This window comes from Vicia villosa, unplaced genomic scaffold, assembly GCF_029867415.1.
Source record: "Vicia villosa cultivar HV-30 ecotype Madison, WI unplaced genomic scaffold, Vvil1.0 ctg.001464F_1_1, whole genome shotgun sequence".
NCBI classification, from domain to species: Eukaryota; Viridiplantae; Streptophyta; class Magnoliopsida; order Fabales; family Fabaceae; genus Vicia; species Vicia villosa.
In genome coordinates, this window is record NW_026705626.1 from 419,891 (window position 1) to 436,620 (window position 16,730).

Below are 16,730 nucleotides of genomic sequence, written 5' to 3' on the forward strand. Positions count from 1 at the left end.
TATTTCCGTTGTGAAAGAAACATACCGGCAGCGGAAGGAATTACTTCGACACCCAAGAAATAGCTGAGACATCCAAGGCCTTTCAACGAAAAGCGAGCAGCAAGTGTGATCATGAGCTTCGACAACTCGGTACAGGAACTTCCAGTGACAATTATATCATCAACATAGACTAATAAATATAGTGTAACACCTGGTTGTTGGTATATGAATAGAGATGCATCTGCAGTTGAATTGACAAAGCCAAGGGAGATAAAAAATACTCGAAGCTCCGTATACCAGGCACGGGGCGCTTGTTTGAGCCCATAAAGTGCCTTTTTGAGGCGACAAATGTAACACCCGAAATTTAATTATTTAATTAAATTGTATAAGGAAATTATTTGTTGGAATTAGTCGAAGTTAGAATTATTGGCATTATTATAAGAGGCGTAATTGGAATTATGAGTTGTGTTGGGCGGATAAATTAATGATCGAGAAATTAGTAGATTTAATCGGAGAATAATATTAGAGATAATATTACTATAATGGACTATTATTAATTTAAGTTGATTTAAGCCGTAGAGAATGATATTGAATATGCTGAGTTGGTGGTTCGGACGATTTATTTTATAGTCAGTAGTTAGTCAGTTTGGTGGAGAGAAATAATAATAGAATTAATATTATGGATTATGAGAGTGTTTTATTTAAGTGGGCTTAGACGTTGCGTTGGTGATAGTAATCATGGGGGTGTTAATTAGTAAGCCCAAATGAAGATTATAATTATAATAATAATTATAATAAAATAAAGGAAATAAGAAGAGAAGTTAGGTCTCAATAGACGTGGAGAAAGAAGAAAAGTTGGAGAAAGAGGAGAGGTGAAGAAGAGAGCCATGGCGGAAGAGAAAATTTAGAGGAAGTCCAATTTTCGCAGCAAGTTTCTGCAGTGAGACACCTTAGTAAAACGGACGTTTCTCCCAATCCAACCGTTGGATCGTCGCGGTTCTTGGACACAACTAGGGGTGCTCACGGTGCGGTTTGGGCGGTTTTGACGAAAAAATTATCCGAACCGCAAGAGAAAAAATAGTGCGGTTTGGTTTGGTTCGGTTGGCTTTTAAAAAAAATCCGAACCAAACCAAACCAAACTAATGCGGTTTGGTTCGGTTTGGTTGGTTCGGTTTTTTACAAATATTTTATTGAGCCATACATACACATATAGATGATAACATAATTTTGTATTTATACATTCATACACTATCAAATAACAACAAAACTCGTCATATTTTGACAACAATTTTTCATTTAATATGTAAAAATTAAATTAGACAAAAGTGAAATATTAAACATAAAATAATACCATAAAACAATATAAAAATTATTATAACGAAACAAAAAAAAATAGAAGAGACGAAAGATTAGTGAAAGTGAAAAAGAAAAAAAGTGTTGAGAGATTAGAGAAGAAGATATGCGATAAAAACGAAACTGAAATACGGAACATTTACATAAAAATGAGAAGGTGAAAAAGAAAGAATATAAGAGAGTAGAGATTATAGAAGAAGAGGGAAGATGTATGTGACAAAGAAGGTGTGATAATGTTATTAGAGATTTTATAAGATCAGGACTGAAATTATATGTGTAAGGATGAGAAAATTGTTCGTAATCATAATGCTAATGTATAATAAGTTTAAGTTTGGGTTGGATGTGAGTTAGTAAAATTTAGGTTGTAACATAGTGCGATTTGATTCGGTTTGGTTCGGTTTACAAAATACAAACCGCAAACCGAACCAAACCGTGCGGTTTTGTAAAAACTGACCCTAACTAATCCGAACCAAATGCGGTTTTTTGCGGTTTCGGTTTGGTTTGGTTTGGTTTGCGGTTTTCTATTGGGTTGGTTTGGTTTTGATCACCCCTAGACACAACGTTCCAGACTCGTAGAGGTAACTTTTGACCGGAGCGATTTTTCGTTTTGATGATTTTAAGTCCGTCTGACAAAGCAATTTCCGAACAGGTTTTTGGTGCGTCTCTCTCTGCACGTTGTTAGAAAAGATTTTCGGAGAAAAGTTGGAAGCGGCGACATAAGCTATGGCAACCGGGAGAGTAGAGCAATCTCATATCCAAGGTAAGGGTGGGGTTCTAGCTCTATAAACGGGATTATGATGAATGATATGTGGGGGTTATGGTTGTATGATTGCCTCTGTTTTGTGTGTTGTGATTGTATTGTTGAATGTTGAAATTGATTGACGTCGGTGAATAAGGTTATAAAAGTTCAATCAATGGTTGTGGGAAATTAACCTAGGGTTTATAATTATTATTGAGGAATTAGTTGTATAAAAGTGCTAGATGTTGGTGGAGTATAACTATAGTATTGCTATGTTCCTGTGATGGTCGAAATTGAATTGTACTGGAATCGAAGGAAGAAAATTGAGTTTTAATTTTGTTGGAAGATGCTGTCAGCGCAGGTAAGCGCCAAGGTTTGGACGCGGCGCGAACTAAAGGTTTCTGTGGTGTTCGCGGCGCAAAGAGAGATTCGCGGCGCGTGCTATACGAGTTTTAGAAATATGTTTTGATTTCTGGCTGTTGATGTTTTATGTTGGTTGTTGGGATCAAACCTTAGTAGGATTAACTTGAGAAGAATTATAATTATTATTAGTGAAGAAATTGGTTTAAATTAATTAGAATATTATACCGTTGGAATTGATTAATTTAAGGCTTAATACTCAATTTGGTCCTCTACCTTTACACTAGGGTCCAATTTGGTCCTGTACCTTTTAAAAGTTTCAAAATGGTCCCATACGTTACCAAAAAGTATGCACGTTGGTCTTAACCGTTAAAATGCTTCAAACGGTGTTAACATTTGATGACATGGCACGTGAGATGGATCAATCACTGTTCATCATCTCTATTATAATTTGGGTTCTTACTGCAATTTTCAAAAAATCCCAAATCCTCTAACCTAAAATCCTGTAACTCAATCTTGTTACAAATTGACTACAAAATTGCACAAGAAAGCATGAGTTCTGGGCGCATTTCATCCTCAACATCCAGAAATGTGATTGATTCGCAAGTTTACACAGGGTTTGCGAAGCTTCTATGCGCGTGTGGAGACGAAGCAATATTGCGTAGGGCGAAAACCGTTAACAACTATGGAAAGCTATTCTGGGGATGCAAGCATTTTAAGGTACTACGAGTTCTATTATTGTTCTGAAGTGTCTTTTTTTTCTGTAACCATAACCATCGTTCCCAATATCTTCATAGGGTCATTCCAGTTCTGGGTGTGGTTTTTTCGATTGGTTCCGTGAAGAATGTAGAGATGAGAAGGAAGACACCTTGATGAAGCATGAATGGAAGATTCAGGTGCTGAGCCAAGAGATGGATGCTGTCAGGAAAGAGACAGAAGATTTGAAGTTGAAAACATTGGAATTGGGGGAGCTAATTGAGAAGATAAAGAAATGGAAGAGCATTTGGAATTGTTTTGTCTGTTTCATGTTTTTAGTTCTTGTAATTAAGATGGTCTAGTTATGTGTTCTAATGTATTTTGGAACTGTTTTGTCTTGAATTGTTTTGAGACATGTAGTTTGCAAGATGTGTTGCTTGTAAACATAGTATCTTGCTAGAAATAATTGTAATGTTATTAGTGTATTGAAATGTATTTTGAGACAGTATTTTGAGACATGTATTTTGCAATATGTTATTAGATTCAAGTCATTTGCAAGATGTTTATGAGGTACTCAAAACAGACTGCCCAGGTCAAGTCATTTGCAATATGTTCATTAGAACATGACACCAACAAACAGACTGCCCAGGTCAAGTCATTTGCAATATGTTCATTAGAACATGACACCAACAAACAGACTGCCCAGGTCAAGTCATTAAAATAGACTGCCTAAATTATTTGCATCTAAAAGATGTTCAAAACAGACATGGAATCAAGAGTAATAGGTGCATCTCAATAAAGGCAATAACAACAACAAACAAACTGCAATCAAGAGTAATAGTTTTCATCACAACACCAAACTGTTTCAGCTTCATCCATGACATTTAAACAACCCAACATTCAGCTTCAACCCAAAATATGTTCAAAATAGAACAGCCCAAAATATGTTCAAAGTATACTAGACAGAACCAAAATATACTAGTCAAACATTACATTAATTCAACCCAAAATATAGTTAACAGACCCTAAGAAACTAAATGCCCTTCTTAGTATTGTTTCTTTTTGTGGGAGTGGTCCTCCTAGTGGTAGGACCAACTGCATTTTGAGATGCACTAAGCCTTGTTGTTGGACCCACATGTGCTGGTTTCCTAAATGGTATCTTGTGTGGCCTAGCTGTTGGCATCTTTTTCTGAGTCCCTAGTGTAGGTGGTGCCCTTGAAGCTTGTGTTGGTTGAGTTCCTTGTGTCATTGAAGTTTGTCTTGATTGAGATCCTTGTGTTGGATGAGATCCTTGTGCCCTTGAAGATTGTCTTGGTTGTGACCCTTGTGTTGGTTGTGATCCTTGTGTCCTTGAAGCTTGTGTTGGTTGAGACCCTTGTGTTGGTTGTGATGTTTGTGGTGGTTGAGTCATCTTGCAGGTGGATTTGTTATGCCCAATTTGCCTACACCTTGTGCACCTCATTATCATACCTGTCTTCCTCATTTTTCTGTCTGACCCATCAATTTCACCAGCCTCACGATTCCTCCTCTTCTTAGGCCTTCCAGGCATTTTCTTGTACTTTGGTGGTTGGACATCTGGGAACTCTGTTCTGACCCATAAATTTGTTCCATTTACTGGATAAATTATAGGATCATAAACAGACATATACCTAGCCTTTTTATAAATGTCAGAAATGTAGTCTTCAATAGGTAAACCTCTGCTCTTCAATGCAGCAATAGCATGCACACAAGGAAGCCCTGTTAGTTGCCACTTTCTACACATGCAGTTGTATTCCTTTAGGTTGACAGAAAAAATGTCACCTGGGTTCTCAATGTGCCTAACCTCATAAATGTATTCAGCTGACATCCTATGTACACAAAATACAACAGAAAATGAATAACAGAACAATACAACAAAATATACATAATTAGAACTTGTTAGGGAATCAATGAATAACAAAAGATACCTAACAATCCATGAATTTGTGTAGGAACTTGTTCTCTCCACTTTTTTCTTTATGTTTGGCAATACATCTTCATTACTTAAGTTGGGAAATTTCACCCTATTTGTTGCCCATTTCTCCATTATGTAGCCCCTAATTTCTTCTAGCATTGTCACAATTGGCTTACCTCTAGATTCCACAATGACACTGTTGAAGGCTTCAGACATATTGTTCAACACAGTATCAGACTTTGAAGTAGTCCTAAAATAAGACTTACTCCAAAATCTAGGTGGAGTCTGCATCATATGCTTGTATGCCTCTTCATTTATCTGCCTCATACCTCTCATCTCCTTTTCCCATGCTTGTGGGTAAGTTGCCCTAGCTGCTCTCCAGATTATCTCCTTCAACATTTTTCCTGGGAACTTTTTTCTAAAGTTGTTGTATAAGTGCCTAACACAGAACCTTTGTTCCACATTTGGAAGCAACTCATCCATGGCAGGAAGTAGACCCTGTAACATAAAGAACAACATAGATATAATCTCATAAATGTGAATACAAATTAAAAAAATAGATCAATTATAGAATGGTACCTTTTGCTGGTCAGAAATGAATGTGTAGGTTCTACATTCTTCTCTGCCACCTAGGTCATCAATGAGTAGTTGCAAGAACCATAACCAACTGTCCTTTGTTTCCCCTTCTACAACAGCAAATGCAATAGGTAACATCTGATCATTTGGATCAGTCCCAATAGCTGCTAAGACCTGACCTCCACATAATCCTTTTAGAAAGCAGCCATCAAGACCAATAATAGGCCTACACAGTTTGAAACTTTGCTTACAAGCAGCATAGCATACATATAACCTCTTGAAAAAAGGCCTTGTATCTTCAGCACCCTCTTGAACTGGTGTGACACTTAGCTTGACAGTAGAACCAGGATTTGTCCTTAGTATCTCATGACAGTAATCATATAACCTTGTGTAATCTCCTATAAATGAACCATCAACCATATCCCTAGCTAAACTTCTGGCCCTAATTGCCTTTGTCTTACAAACCCCCACATTCCATTTCTTTATAGCCTTTTCCTTAATGTCTTTAACTTTCAACTTAGGATTAGATTTCAATGAATTTTGTAACCTTGTGCTAAGCCATTTAGTAGACATCAGTGGTACATTGAATTCTCTAGAACAAGTGTGTGTATCAACAAGTTTTCTAATTTTCCAAGTCTCCTCATTAGGCAACTTCCCACAATAAGCCTCCCATTTGCAGCCTTCTTTACATTCAACCTTCACTCTCAGCTTGTCATTTTTTACAAACTTAAGAGCTCTACCAGTTTGAACAGAATAGGTTCTTATAGCTTCTTTAAAATCATTTTTTGAGTTAAAAAAAGTTCCCAATTCCCATTTATATTGAGACATGTCTTTTAATAACTTGAAAGTAGGATACCTTTTCTTTCTTATGTTACCACTATCCTCACAATCAGACTCCTTAGAATCACTATCACACCCACTATCTAATTCCTCACTATCATTGTTCAACTCTTTGTCATCACCACCATTAACTCCTTCCATAGGCTTCTTACTTTTGCTTGTTGCTCCTTCCATAAGATTGGCAAGATCCTCATCAGAATAATCCATACTAGCATCAGAGTCACTAAAATCAACCTCCATAGCACTATCACAATTATATGTCTCATCCTCACTATCATCAGAGTCATCCTCACTATCATTCACACCTGCATTATCTGCTTCAGTCTCCTCATTAATCAACAATTCCTCACTTGCAATCATAACCTCATCAATCAGATTGTTCAGGACTTCTTCATTTGAATTTAGGACCTCAACACCCTCATTGTCCATGTTTCCTTGACCTGCACTCACCCCTCCATCAGCCTCACCCTCACCCTCATTGTCCATGTTCCCTTGACCTGCACTCACCCTTCCATCAGCCTCACCCTCACCCTCATTGTCCATGTTCCCTTGACCTCCACTCACCCCTCCATCAGCCTCACCCTCATTAAGTACTTCATTAACAATATCCTGAATTGTATCATAGTTTTCTGTATCAACCCCATTCAAAGGTTCTTCAACAGTGGCTTCTTCAACAACATTAGGACTACCAATAAATTCTGGTTGGGATAAGGGGTGTTCTATGTAAATATCCACTTTAAGATGTACCCTAAAGAGGTCAGCTATATCCAAGGCACCCTTATCATCTATGAGAAGGTTCATCCCAAATGTTGGGTCATTGTAATATATGCTACAAACTTCACTATAACCAAACTCTTTCAAAAGACCCAACAATTCAAAGTAAGACCACCTATCAGCATCTACTACCAGTTTGTCACACATGCCCCCCTCATAAACCGTTTTTTCCGAGTCCAGAAAGCTACCACTATGGTGCACAATAAAGGTCAAAAATTCATCCATTTCAACCTAATAGATGAAAATACGTAGTTTTAGCTTGATTTCTAACAAAACGTAAACCAGAAAATCCAGTAAAACAGGAAAAATGAAGAAGGGGAAAAAACCCTAATTTTCATACGATACAGAAACCCTAACCTATAAAGAAGAAGAAGAGATTGAAGAAATAAGAAATCTGACCTGTGTATATTACTTCGCAATGTGATGATAAGTCGTCTTCTTCGTCTTCGCACACTCCTCTTCGTCTTCGCACAAGTCTTCGTCTTTGACACTTCTCTCCAGAAAACTTCTAACCTTGCTGAACGAAAAATGGAACATGGATAATGAGGGTACCCTATTTGCAAATGAAAATGACAGGTCATCAATATTATTACCCTACCCATGACACCTAGGAGCCACGTTGGAATATATTTAACGTTTCAAACGGTTAAGACCAACGTGCATACTTTTTGGTAACGTATGGGACCACTTTGAAACTTTAAAAAGGTAAAGGACCAAATTGGACCCTAGTGTATAGGTAGAGGACCAAATTGGATATTAAGCCTTAATTTAATTAGTAGAAATTATAGTGATGATTCTTAGTGATGAGATATGTAGTTAATGGATTAAGTTGTATAAAGATGGAATTGATGTGAAGAAGAAATAGCAGTAGTAATAACAATGATATATGTAGCAGGCTGAATTAGTAGCATAATTGGAATTAATAATAGAATTAACGAATAGTAGAATTGGAATTAGAATGATAAGAATTGTTGGTAGTAGATTCATTAATAAATTGAAGAATTAGTACCTAGATGTTTAGGGGCTGTTTTGTAATGATTAAGTTGATGCAATTGATGCATGTTTAAGTTGTTGTTTTCGTTGTTGTTGTTCTGGTTGTTGTTGTTGATACGTTGATTAAGTTGCAGGTCTTATGATCAATGTTGTTTAAGTTATTGATGATGCGTTGATTAAGTTGCAGGTCTTATGACCAAGGTTGATTAAGTTGTTTGCGCTTGTTGCATTGTAGTGTTGTGACGTTGTAGTTGTTGTTATTGTTGCATGCATACATTTGCATATTACGTTGGCCTGGATTGGCAAAATGTTTAAGTTGGCCTTGACGACACCTGTTTAAGTTGGCCTTGATGGCACCTGTTTAAGTTGAAATGCCTCGATAACCTGGCATATGTTTAAGTTGGGAGTTCTGCTCCAATGGTACCACATGCATTTGCACAGTTGAGTCGCATTTGAAGTTGTTGTTGTTATTACGTTGTTGTTGTTATTACGTTGTTGTTGTTATTACGTTGTTGTTGTTGTTGTTATAAGTTGTTGTTATTATACTTGTTGTTGATAAATAATTATTATAACCGTTGTTGTTATTTGTTATTATAACTGTTGTTTGAATAAGTATGAAGTGGTGAAATTGTATGATCTAATCTTAATATATTATTTATCATACGCTTGTTTATATTGTTGGATATCTCACCCCTTATGAATGATGTTTCCCTACCATGGGAAATGGACAGGTATTCAAGATAGCGGTGGAAGTTTGAAGTGATTTTATGAAGTCTTTAGTTACTGTTAGCTCGAGTTGGGTCTTGCTCTGATACGTAGCACTCGGGGGGGATGAACGATTGTCTTTTAATTGTTTTTATAACTATAAGTTGTTAACTTTTAAGTGGAATTTATGAAGTAATATGACGTTGGTGAAGTTGTTTTAGTTTAATAAAAATATTATGCAAAGTGAAGTTGAATAATTGATATTATTATTATTATTAATAAAAGTTGTTTTATTTTTTAAAAGAGTAAACAGGTTTTATCGTTTCATCCGAGTTATGTGCTACGTATCTATGATATATGTGATTAAGTTGTTTATTATTTTACGTTGAATGTGACATCCCAATTGTATATTGAATTTCCGCACTCTGATTTTATTAAATATTCGTTGGGTAGATTTGGGGTGTTACAACAAACGTGATCAGGAAAGTTCTTGTCGATAAAACCAGGTGGTTGTATCATGAAGACCTCCTCTTTGAGCGTCCCTTGAAGGAACGCATTGTTGACATCAAGTTGTCGTATGGACCATCCGTGGCGAATTGCCAGTGTGAGGACAATACGAATAGTTACCGGTTTGACGACTGGGCTGAATGTTTCCATGTAGTCCCATCCAAGGCGTTGGTGAAACCCTTTGGCGACTAATCGAGCCTTGTAACAATCAATCGATCCATCTGGATTTCGTTTGATTCGAAAAACCCATTTACAACCAACCAAATTTTGAGCAGAGGAACGACTAACAAGATCCCAAGTATGGTTGCGGTGTAAATCATCAAATTCGGCTTGCATTGCCGAGCGCCAATCAGGGTCACGAAAAGCTTGGGTTATGGTACTGGGTTCGATGATGAGGGAGGAACGGACATGAAGGTTAAGCTTTTTGAGGGGTTTAACGATGTTGTTTTGAGACCGGGTGACAATCCTACCGGCATTAGATTGCTGTCTCAGGGTTGGGATGATAGTCGGTTGGGGTTGCGGGGCAGAAGGTTGTGGGCATGGTGGTGAGGTTGGAGGGGGTGAGTGAATGGTGTTGGTGGGTTCGGTGGAGGTTGGAGATTGGGCCAGATCCAGGAAGGAGGTGACAGTGGGAGAGTGAGGGGCAGCAGATAAAGTTTCTGGTGAGTTTAGAGTGGGACTCACCATGGGTTGGCTTAGAGGTTGTAAAATGGAGAGTTGAAGTGGGCCTGTTTGTTGTGTTGCACTTGGACTGGATTGAGTTACTAGGGAGCTGAATGGAAAGTCAGATTCGACAAATTTGACGTGGCGAGAGGTGTAAATCCTTCCTGTTGCGGGATCAAGACATAGATAGGCATGTTGATCAGCCGAGTAACCTACAAAAACACACATAGCAGACTTGGGTGCAAGTTTATGGTTAGCATATGGTTTAATCCATGGAAAACACAAACATCCAAAACATTTTAACTTATGATAATCCGGGCTAATGTTGAGCAATTTGGAATAGGGTGATTGATACCCAAGAATTGGAGTTGGGAGCTGATTTATGAGGTAGGCTGCGGTGGTCATGGCGTGAGGCCAATAAGTGAGGGGCAAGCCCGAGTGATGGAGAAGAGAGAGACCGGTTTCAGCGATGTGACGATTCCGGCGTTCTGAAATTCCATTGTGTTCAGGTGTATGAGGTGGGGTGGTGTGATGACTTATGCCGTGATCGCTTAAAAAAGGACGAAGACCAATATATTCGCCACCATTATCTGTGTATAAGATTTTTATTTTGTGGTGATAGAAATTTTCAATGAGTAATTTAAATTTGGGAAATATAGTTTGCACATCAGATTTGCGTTTCATTGGATAGAGCCAAATATAGCGAGTAAAATGATCAACAAACATGCAATAGTATCGAAGACCATCAATTGATAAAACAGGAGAAGTCCATACATCCGAAAAAATTATTTCTAATGGATAAAAAGATTTAAGAGTAGATTCATGAAAGGGAAGCTTGTGACTTTTGCTAATTTGGCATGAGTTGCAATCTGATTGTTGGAATTTAGTAGAGCCCAAAGAAAAATGTTGTTGAATGAATTTGAAGATAGAAGATGAAGGATGCCCAAGCCTATGATGCCATGATGTAGCGGATTCCGTGCGGACGGTGTGGACATATGGGGGAGTGGCGGGCCAGAGATAAAGTCCATCCACACATGAGCCTCTATGGGTTATTTGACCCGTCTGCATATTCTTCACATGAAAAGAGTTTGTCATGAAAACAACAGCAGAGTTAGTTTACGAGGTAAGTTTAGAAACAGAGATGATTTTTTTGTTTCATGGAAGGAACGCACAAAACATTAGACAGGGATAAATCATTAAGTAAAAGTGTTCCAGAATGAGAGATGTTTAAACCTGAACTGTTACCCATAAACAGCGAGTCAGGGCCAGTGTACGGATGATGAAGGGCCAAATTTCCAAGATCGTTGGTAACGTGATGCGTGGCTCCACTGTAAACCAAATAATTCTGAGAATGACCAGCAGCTGCAGTATGGACTTGCTTCTGTCCAGTATGATCCCGAGGGGGCGGTGGGACGCCTGGATGTTGCTGCTTGAAGGTGTGGCACTGAGATAGAACATGTCCTTTGACATTACACCACTGACATCGACCTAGGAACGGTTTGCGATTGCCATTGTGTTGATTTGATTGTGCAGAGAATTGCCCATATCGAGATTTGTTGGTGGAGTTAGGCCGAGCCTGAGCATTCAAGGCTGTAAGTGGAGCATGAGTCTGTCTCTGAGCAACAGTAATGGAGAGTTCCTGGATAATTAGCTTCTCAAGGAGGTCATCAAAGTTAATTGGGGTGTCCCTTGCATTCACACCATCAATGACTGCTCTGTAGCCGTCGTCGAGGCCGCGCAACACATGATCAGTCATGTCTTCAACAAGGATAGGAGATCCAAGGGATGCAAGTAGATCGGCTGTTTGCTTTAGCGAATGCATATAGGTGGTGATGGATTGGGTACCTTTGGAAGCCGTGCGGAGACGCTCCTTTAGTTGCTTCAGATGACTGCGGGATGGTTTTGCATAGGTGTTCTTGAGGAGGGTCCAGAGATCATGAGAGGTCGCTGTCTGAGATACCAAGGAGGCCACCTCGTTGGAGAGAGTGGTGAGAAGAGCACCATAGATGAGGCGGTCCTTTCGGCGCCATGTCTGATAGGCAGGATTTGAGGAGATCATAGCCATCAAGGAGAGCTTCAACTTGGAGTTTCCAATTAAGATAATTGGTAGGGAGAAGCTTGGTGACACTGATAAGAGTGATACAAGCAAAGGGTTTGGATGGCTCATAGGGGTTGGAGAAGAAGGAGCTGCTTTCACTGGCCATGGGAGGCAAGGGTGGGAGCTAGGGTGAGGAACGACGTTCTGAATTAGAGGGAGGACGTTGGATCGTTTCCGGCTGATACCATATAGAGATATGATACTGTATATGGAATTGATAATTTGTTATTAGTTTCTGTCAGTATAAATATACAAGCTGTTAGACCTAATTTAGGAGAGAATCAAGCTAACAAATCTCCTACTAATTCTCCTCTAATCAAGTTCTAAACTTTTACCTAAAGAATATGAAACATAACTTTTACCTAAAGAATAGGAAACAACAGGTTTATAGAGAAAAAACAGATTTAGAAATCTGACTAACTTAAACTAATTAATATTGTTGATACTCTGAACTCCAGTTATGATCGTTTTAGTGCAGACTGCTAATGGTGAAAATAAAGTGCGAAAATGAAATTAAACCAAAAATAAACTAAATTAGAAAAACATTATAACATATACAAATAAGAAAAGCAAAACAAATAAATGCCTAAGTACAAACATAAAGGAACATGCATCAAAATGCACTAATCAATTATGTATAATTTGTTTGTGTGTATGCATAGATGTGAGATTGAAGATGAAGAATAATTTTGTATGTTTATGGTTTCATCGACTTTAAAATGATGTATGTATGAGGTATTTATATGTGTGCAAGTTGGAGGCAAAAAGAAAACTAGAGGTTTAGAAAAGGATACAAAATTTCAAAAATTTTCACACATGTGTTGAAATATGAAAGTCATTTGTTGACTCATTTTGACACATGTATATAATGTGTCGACACATTACAGTAAATTTTATGCTATGTTTCGACTTAAAGAGTCTTATGAGTCGACTCATGCAAACAAAAGCTACCTGCTTTAAAATTCAAGTACATATGTCAACTCATAAGTTGTATGTGTTAACTCATAGGTGACAAATTTCTTTATGTGTCGACACATGCAGACAGAAGCTACAACATGTGCCTACACATGCAAACAGAGCCTACAAGCTTTAATAATGATCCACATGTGTCGAATCATAGCATCTATGTGTCGACATATAAACCTATTTTTCACATAAAATATGATTTTTGATGCATAAAACCTTTTCTAAATACGTTTTAATTAAGTTCCCTAATACAAAGATGCACATTAACACTCAGATGATACCGTCAAATATACCAAAATGCTAAAATATCCTAATTTTTATATCATGCAAAACATCTAATATGAAGGTGCACTCACACATTCATCACATACTTTCGGAGCTGTAGGCGAACTGGTGTTGTGTAGGTGAAGAACCTTGTGCCATATGTGTTCACGAAGAGTGTTCAGAGGCGTGAAGTTCTTTACCGTCTTGCATATTCTCTTTAATACAATGTTGTCCTTGATGGAAGAGGTATAACTACTCTTCCTTTTGTGGTGTGAACCTTCGGCTTTTGTATTACGCACTTTTACGTCTCCCTCATTCTTCTAAGCATTTCTCTCCTCACCCTTTATTTAACATTCTGCCATGGTGATCACTTCTGCTAACGACATAGCTAGCTTTTGAGCGAGTGACTCGTTGAAGTGTCCATCCTTGAGGCCATTTTGGAATGCCCCCACAAACATTTATTGGTTTGGAGGGACCGCCCTGATGATGACTTCATTAAACTGGGCAAGATAGTCACTCAATGACTCTGAGAGACCCTATGATATGTTGAATAGGCTGGTGGTGGACATCTTCCAATAATTCCTGACAACAAAATAATGCACGAGTTTCTTCACCATCTCTTGATAGCTGGAAATGGAAGCTTGGGACATACCCATATACCATCGCAAGGTTGAATCCCGGAAGGCGTCACACAATAATTTGCACTTCAAGGAGTCAGCTGCTCCGATGATGGTCATCTGTGTGTTGATGAATGAGACATGTTCATAAGGATCGCCGTGTCCATCAAACTTGGCCAAAGAGGGAAACTTTAGTCCCTCAAGGACCATGCTTCAATGTGGTTGGAGATCCAATACTTCAATCTCTTCTTAATACTATAAATAATACATTTTATTACAAAACTCTCACCTCACCCATTAAATAAACAAGGTCTAATTCCTGGTGCGCCGCATTTTAATCTTTTTAAATAAAAAATACCATCTATTTTCTAGGTTTTGTAATAAAATCGAGGGGGAAACTAACTTAGGGATACACTTTATATCATAACAACTGCATTTTATATTTTTATTTTTTTAAAATAATTTATTTCATTTTAAAGTTATGCCTTCTTTCATATTTTATTTGTAATTAAAAAATAAGCCACTTTTCACCGCGTGAAATGTTAGACTTTTCCCTTCAGTTGTGATTTCTAGCTGACGTGAAATAGTTTACTCTTATATAGATTTATTTTATTTTAAAGTGGCATTTTTCTTCATATTTTAAATTTAATTAAAAAATAAGTCACTTTTTACCACGACTTTTCACCTCAGTTATAATTTTCAACGGAGGTGAAATAGTTTATCAGTTTCACTTGCCTAAAATAACACACCCAGAGTCCTAACGAAGTTTATCATTTCTATTAACAACGAGATCCCTAAATGCATATCATCCTCAACTCCTTTGCCATCATATCATAATTCCATATCAATATCTTCTCTAACTCATAAAAATAAGGACATACAAAGATGATATGTGTTTAGGGCTCTCGTTCGATACTTGCCAAAAAGAAAGTCTGTAATAGTTTATTTTACTTCTTCACATATCTGGTACGTGAAATATCACTACTCATGTTATATTAATATTATTGTTGTTGTTGTTGTTGAGAGCCTAAAACCTATAGGTTTAATATTGTTGTTGTTGTTGTTGTTGTTTTGACTGAGAATGAATGTTACATGTTTTTTTTATTGAGAAGTACGTAATAAGTTTATTGTTGAAGTTGTTGTAATTTTGTTATAACTGCGATTTTTTTGAGTTGTTGTTGAATGTCGTTTTATTGTTGTTTAGACTGAGATTGAATGTTATATGTTGTTGTTATTGTTGTTATTTATTGTTGTTGTTTAGTTATTCTACTTAACAAAGTTTTGAAAATTATATGTTGTTGTTTAGTTGTTGTTATTAAGACCGAGATGTTATTTTTGTGATTCTTTGTGTAACTCTCATATTGTTTCTTCGAAAATGTCAAGAGGACATTAGAGTGACAGAAAATACAATTGAGTTTATTATATCTATAATGTCGGTTGTTTATTCACTAACCTATTTTTAAACATATAACATATTACATTGATTTTGAATATAATATGAAAAATTATATTGTATTTGAAAAACATCTTACACTAATCAATCTATATATTTTTATCATTCCATAACTCATCATTCATCTTCCATTTTTTAATGGTTAAAATTTTTCTCAATGCTTTTGGTTTTTGTTCAATTTTCTTCTATACTTGTTCATTTTGCAAAACATCAAATTTTATGGTTTGTACAGTGAATTAGTAGAGAAGAAATTGTTGAATGAAGAACTTGAAACATTAAACGAAATTCTAACACTTAAAGAATAAGATATGAATTATGAGTTACAGGATGCTCGAAAATTTACGATTACTGTAAGTCGTTCTTCAAATATAACATAATTGTTCTTATAATTATTTTGTAAACCAATTTTAAAGATTATATGTTTATTTAGAGTTTTTTGAAATAAGCAACTCACATTAGATATAATAAACTCAACTGTATATTTTCTCTCGGTTAAATGACAAAACTAAGGGGAAAGGTATTTTTTCGCCATTTAAAAATTACAAAAAGTCATCGTTGAGTATCAAACCCATGACCATTACACCTTTCCCGTCGGTGGAATTCCAACCGAGAGGTAAAATGGTGCATTTTTAATGATGTCTTTCGTTATCTCATGTATGAAATCAAAGTAACACCTCATATCCAATCAAAGTTAAACGTGTTTTTTTCGTAGTAGTGTATAAGGACTGATCTCTTGTTGTTGCTGTTAGATATTGATGACGCTCTCCTTTAGATTTAGATTTTGATGATACAATTCATCCATGGTGTCACACATCTCTCCCATGACATTAACATTGGCATCATTGCATCCCCTAGTGTCATCCAGCGTAAAGGAAATTGCTCTCTTATTGACTATGACTGAGAGTGTTTGAGTACAAGAGCGGGGGTGACAGTGAGTATAATGGTTGTAAAGGAATGTGTGACCCAAGTTAGTTTTACCGGGGCACCATAGTGGATGACACTGTACTTGTCAAAAAGCAAGGTATGTGTGACACTCCTACACGGGTAGAGGATACTTAGAAGTCTTAGTAGGTTTATAATAGAGAGAGCTTGCCCACGACGACGAGAAGTCTTGTGTGGTGATGTTTATGATATTCACGGTGGTATGAGAGGGCGAACTCGCGTGAGGTGAGAGACTGTGTATGTAGGCGTTGTGCTTAGGGTGTAATGATTTG